The following is a 6,000-nucleotide window of genomic DNA, read 5'->3' on the forward strand; positions in this document are numbered from 1 at the left end:
TGTGTGTGTGTGTGTGTGTGTGTGTGCGTGTGTGTGTGTCTGTGTGTGTGTTTACACCATCTAGACACACTTAACACTTCTCAACAGAAAGTCCTTAGTTGCTGCAGTGCAGAAGACTTAAACCACTAATACCTTCATTCACAACAAGTGATCAATTCAATAAACGTTTTGTTTATGTTTCGGACTTCATTGTCGACAGTTTGTCCTCCTCTTCGCTCCTCTCTTCCTCCTCCAGCCTTCCCTCTGTAACCGCTAAGTGTGGGAGAGTGTTTCCCTGACGGCCCATAAGTAGGGATCAGTGGAGAGTTGTTGTGTTGAAGGGTACCACTCACAATCCTAGAGTCTGACATAGGAGAGGAGAGGAGAGAATTAACAGAGTCTGACAGAAGAGAGGAGAGGAGAGGAGAGGAGAGGAGAGGAAAGGAGAGGAGAGGAGAGGAGAGGAGAGGAGAGGGTGGACAGAGTCTGACAGGAGAGAGGAGAGGAGAGGAGAGGAGAGGAGAGGAGAGGAGAGGAGAGGAGAGGAGAGAGAGAGAGAGAGAGAGGAGAGAGAGAGAGAGAGAGGGTGGACAGAGTATGTGGAGAACACAACTAGACATAAGACAGAGACTTGACTAACGGCTGTCGGTTTCCTGCTCTTCTCTCTCTCTCCTCTCAACTCAACTCAAGGGCTTTATTGGCATGGGAAACGTGTTAACATTGCCAAAGCAAGTGAAGTAGATAATAAACAAAAGTGAATTAAACAGTGAAATGAACAGTAAACATTACACTCACAGAACTTCCAAAAGAATAAAGACATTTCAAATGTCATGTTATGTACAAATAGTTAAAGTACAAAAGGGAAAATAAATAAACATAACTATGGGTGGAATTTACAATGGTGTTTGTTCTTCACTGATTGCCCTTTTCTTGTGGCAACAGGTCACAAATCTTGCTGCTGTGATGGCACACTGTGGAATTTCACCCAGTAGATATGGGAGTTTATCAAAATTGGGTTTGTTTTTTAATTCTTTGTGATCTGTGTAATCTGAGGGAAATATGTGTCTCTAAAATGGTCATACATTTGGCAGGAGGTAAGGAAGTGCAGCTCAGTTTCCACCTCATTTTGTGGGCAATGTGCACATAGCCTGTCTTTTCTTGAGAGCCAGGTCTGCCTTTCTCAATAGCAGGGCTATGCTCACTGAGTCTGTAAATAGTCAAAGCTTTCCTTAAGTTTGGGTCAGTCACAGTGGTCAGGTATTCTGCCACTGTGTACTCTCTGTTTAGGGACAAATAGCATTCTAGTTTGCTCTGTTTTTTGTTAATTCTTTCCAATGTGTCAAGTAATAATCTTTTTGTTTTTCATGATTTGGTTGGGTCTAATTGTGCTGCTGTCCTGGGGCTCTGTGGGGTCTGTGTGCTTTTGGACCAGTTTGCTTAGGGGACTCTTCTCCAGGTTCTGTAGGGGATGGTTTCTTTGTGGAAGGTTAGGGAATCGCTTCCTTTTAGGTGGTTGTAGAATTTAACTGCTTTTTTTGTATTTTCATAATTAGCGGGTATCGGCCTAATTCTTCTCTGCATGCATTATTGGGATTTTATGTTGTACACAGAGGATATTTTTGCAGAATTCTGCATGCGGAGTCTCAATTTGGTGTTTGTTCCATTTTGTGAATTCTTGGCTGGTGGGTTCTGTAACTGATTCAAGTATTTTTAGCCAAATCCTAATTGCTATGTCAAATTGTATGTTACTTTTGATGGCATAGAAGGCCCTTCTTGTCTTGTCTCTCAGATCGTTCACAGCTTTGTGGAAGTTACCTATGGCGCTGATGTTTAGGCAAAGGTTTATATGGTTTTTCCTGTGCTCTATGGCAATGGAATTTGTATTTGTGGTCCTGGGAACTGGACCTTTTTTGGAACACCATTATGTTTGTCTTACTGAGATTTGCTGTCAAGATCCATGTCTGACAGAATCTGTGCGGAAGATCTAGGTGCTGCTATAGGCCCTCCTTGTTTGGGAACAGATCTACGTGCTGCTGTAGGCCCTCCTTGTTTGGGAACAGATCTAGGTGCTGCTGTAGGCCCTCCTTGTTTGGGAACAGATCTAGGTGCTGCTGTAGGCCCTCCTTGTTTGGGAACAGATCTAGGTGCTGCTGTAGGCCCTCCTTGTTTGGGAACAGATATATGTGCTGCTGTAGGCCCTCCTTGGTTGGGAACAGATCTAGGTGCTGCTGTAGGCCCTCCTTGGTTGGGTACAGATCTAGGTGCTGCTGTAGGTCCTCCTTGGTTGGGTACAGATCTAGGTGCTGCTGTAGGCCCTCCTTGTTTGGGAACAGATCTAGGTGCTGCTGTAGGCCCTCCTTGTTTGGGAACAGATCTAGGTGCTGCTGTAGGCCCTCCTTGGTTGGGAACAGATCTAGGTGCTGCTGTAGGCCCTCCTTGTTTGGGAACAGATCTAGGTGCTGCTGTAGGCCCTCCTTGTTTGGGAACAGATCTAGGTGCTGCTGTAGGCCCTCCTTGTTTGGGAACAGATCTAGGTGCTGCTGTAGGCCCTCCTTGTTTGGGAACAGATCTAGGTGCTGCTGTAGGCCCTCCTTGTTTGGGTACAGATCTAGGTGCTGCTGTAGGCCCTCCTTGTTTGGGAACAGATCTAGGTGCTGCTGTAGGCCCTCCTTGTTTGGGAACAGATCTAGGTGCTGCTGTAGGCCCTCCTTGTTTGGGAACAGATCTAGGTGCTGCTGTAGGCCCTCCTTGTTTGGGAACAGATCTAGGTGCTGCTGTAGGCCCTCCTTGTTTGGGAACAGATCTAGGTGCTGCTGTAGGCCCTCCTTGTTTGGGAACAGATCTAGGTGCTGCTGTAGGCCCTCCTTGTTTGGGAACAGATCTATGTGCTGCTGTAGGCCCTCCTTGTTTGGGAACAGATCTAGGTGCTGCTGTAGGCCCTCCTTGTTTGGGAACAGATCTAGGTGCTGCTGTAGGCCCTCCTTGTTTGGGAACAGATCTATGTGCTGCTGTAGGCCCTCCTTGGTTGGGAACAGATCTAGGTGCTGCTGTAGGCCCTTCTTGGTTGGGTACAGATCTAGGTGCTGCTGTAGGTCCTCCTTGGTTGGGTACAGATCTAGGTGCTGCTGTAGGCCCTCCTTGTTTGGGAACAGATCTAGGTGCTGCTGTAGGCCCTCCTTGTTTGGGAACAGATCTAGGTGCTGCTGTAGGCCCTCCTTGGTTGGGAACAGATCTAGGTGCTGCTGTAGGCCCTCCTTGTTTGGGAACAGATCTAGGTGCTGCTGTAGGCCCTCCTTGTTTGGGAACAGATCTAGGTGCTGCTGTAGGCCCTCCTTGTTTGGGTACAGATCTATGTGCTGCTGTAGGCCCTCCTTGTTTGGGTACAGATCTAGGTGCTGCTGTAGGCCCTCCTTGGTTTGGAACAGATCTAGGTGCTGCTGTAGGCCCTCCTTGTTTGGGTACAGATCTAGGTGCTGCTGTAGACCCTCCTTGGTTGGGATCAGATCTAGGTGCTGCTGTAGGCCCTCCTTGGTTGGTGACAGAATCACCAAATCATCAGCAAACAGCAGACCTTTGATTTCAGATTCTAGTAGGGTGAGGCCGGGTGCTGCAGACTGTTCTAGTGCCCTCTCCAATTTGTTTATATATATGTTGAAGAGGGTGGGGCTTAAGCTGCAATTTGTATAGCAGACCCTCATTCCAAATTGAGTCAAAAGATTTTTTGAGATCAACAAAGCCTGAGAAGCCTTTTTTTCAGTTTGTTTGTTTGTCAATTAGGGTGTGCAGTGCAATTTGGTAAAAAGCGTATTTGACATTTGCTCAGTAAATTGTTTTCACTGAGGAATTGTACGAGTCTCCTGTTAATGTTAATGCACAGGATTTTCCCTAGTTTACTGTTGACGAATATCCCACGATAGTTATTGTGTTCAAATTTGTCTCCCCTTTTGTGGATTGGGGTGATCAGTCCTTGGTTCCAAATATTGGGGAAGATTCCAGAGCTAAGGATGATGTTAAATAGTTTTAGTATAGCCAATTGGAATTTGTGGTCTGTATATTTTATCATTTCATTGAGGATAGGCCTTTTTGGGTTGGAGGGTTTGTATTTTGTCTTGTAGTTCAGTCAATCTATTTGGAGAATCCAGTGGGTTCTGGAAGTCTTTAATAGCAGAATCTAAGATTTGTATTTGATCATGTATATGTTGTTGCTGTTTGTTCTCTGTTATAGAGACAAAACATTTGGAGAAGTGGTTTAACATCTCCATTTTGGATAGATAAGTCTTCGTGTTAGAGTCTATGGATTCTTCATTTACATTGAGCTGATTTCTGACGTACTGTTCCTTCTTTTTCACCATGATTCACCATAGTGAAGGTGTAGACTCAGGTTTTCTGGGTCTCTAGGTTTTTGGTTGGATAGGTTTCTCAATAATTTTTTTAGTTTTAGGCATTTTTCATCAAACCATTTGTCATTGTTGTAAAATTTATTTGGGTATCGGTTGATTGATTTGAAATCGAAGCTTAGAGGCCAAATATACTGTTTAGTCTTTCTGCTGCCAAGTTTACACCTTCACTATTACAGTGGAACGTTTTGTCCAGGAAGTTGTCTAAAAGGGATTGAATTAATTGTTGACTAATTGAATTTAAGAATTTAGAATTTAACGGCTCTTTCCTGGATTTTGATAATTAGTGGGTATCGGCCTAATTCTGCTCTGCATGCATTATTTGGTGTTCTACATTGTACACGGAGGATATTTTTGCAGAATTCTGCATGCAGAGTCTCAATTTGGTGTTTTTCCCATTTTGTGAAGTCTTGGTTGGTGAGCGGACCCCAGACCTCACAACCATAAAGGGCAAAGGGCTGTATGACTGATTCAAGTATTTTTAGCCAAATCCTAATTGGTATGTTGAAATTGATGTTCCTTTTGATGGCATAGAATGCCCTTCTTGCCTTGTCTCTCAGATCGTTCACAGCTTTGTGGAAGTTACCTTTGGCGCTGATGTTTAGGCCAAGGTATGTATAGTTTTTTGTGTGCTCTAGGGCAACAGTGTCTAGATGGAATTTGTATTTGTGGTCCTGGCGACTGGACCTTTTTTGGAACACCATTATTTTGGTCTTACTGAGATTTACTGTCAGGGCCCAGGTCTGACAGAATCTGTGCAGAAGATCTAGGTGCTGCTGTAGGCCCTCCTTGGTTGTTGACAGAAGCACCAGATCATCAGCAAACAGTAGACATTTGAATTCTAGTAGGGTGAGGCCGGGTGCTGCAGACTTTTCTAGTGCCTGTGCCAATTCGTTGATATATATGTTGAAGATGGTGGGGCTTAAGCTGCATCCCTGTCTCACCCCACGACCCTATGTGAAGTAATTTGTGTGTTTTTTTGCCAATTTTAACCGCACACTTGTTGTTTGTGTACATGGATTTTATAATGTCGTATGTTTTACCCCCAACACCACTTTCCATCAATTTGTATAGCAGACCCTCATGCCAAATTGAGTCAAAGTATTTTTTGAAATCAACAAAGCATGAGAAGACTTTGCCTTTGTTTTGGTTTGTTTGGTTGTCAATTAGGGTGTGCAGGGTGAATACATGGTCTGTTGTACGGTATTTTGGTAAAAAGCCAATTGGGATTTTCCCAAGGTTACTGTTGACGCATATTCCATGGAAGTTATTTGGGTAAAATTTGTCTCCACTTTTATGGATTGGGGTGATCAGTCCTTGGTTCCAAATATTGGGGAAGATGCCAGAGCTATGGATGATGTTAAATAGTTTTAGTATAGCCTTTGGAATTTGTTGTCTGTATATTTGATAATTTCATTAAGGATACCATCAACACCACAGGCCTTTTTGGGTTGGAGGGTTTTTATTTTGTCCTGTAACTCATTCAAGGTAATTGGAGAATCCAGTGGGTTCTGGTAGTCTTTAATAGTTCATTCTAAGATCTCTTTCTCTTTCTCTTTCTCTCTCTCTCTCTCTCTATCTCTCTCTCTCTCTCTCTCTCCCTCTCTCTCTCTCTCTCTCTCTC

The 6,000-nt window shown here is 44.0% G+C and overlaps 1 protein-coding gene across 30 annotated transcripts in view; it reads left to right on the forward strand.

Moving 5' to 3' along the window:
* LOC110533327 (transcription factor COE1-A) overlaps positions 1-6,000 on the forward strand; it is a 308,731-nt gene that overhangs the window by 217,129 nt on the left and 85,602 nt on the right. The gene's annotated exons all lie outside the window — the stretch shown is intronic.

The sequence above is a fragment of the Oncorhynchus mykiss genome, chromosome 10 (genome assembly GCF_057628025.1).
Source record: "Oncorhynchus mykiss isolate SJ-2025 chromosome 10, ASM5762802v1, whole genome shotgun sequence".
NCBI lineage: Eukaryota > Metazoa > Chordata > Actinopteri > Salmoniformes > Salmonidae > Oncorhynchus > Oncorhynchus mykiss.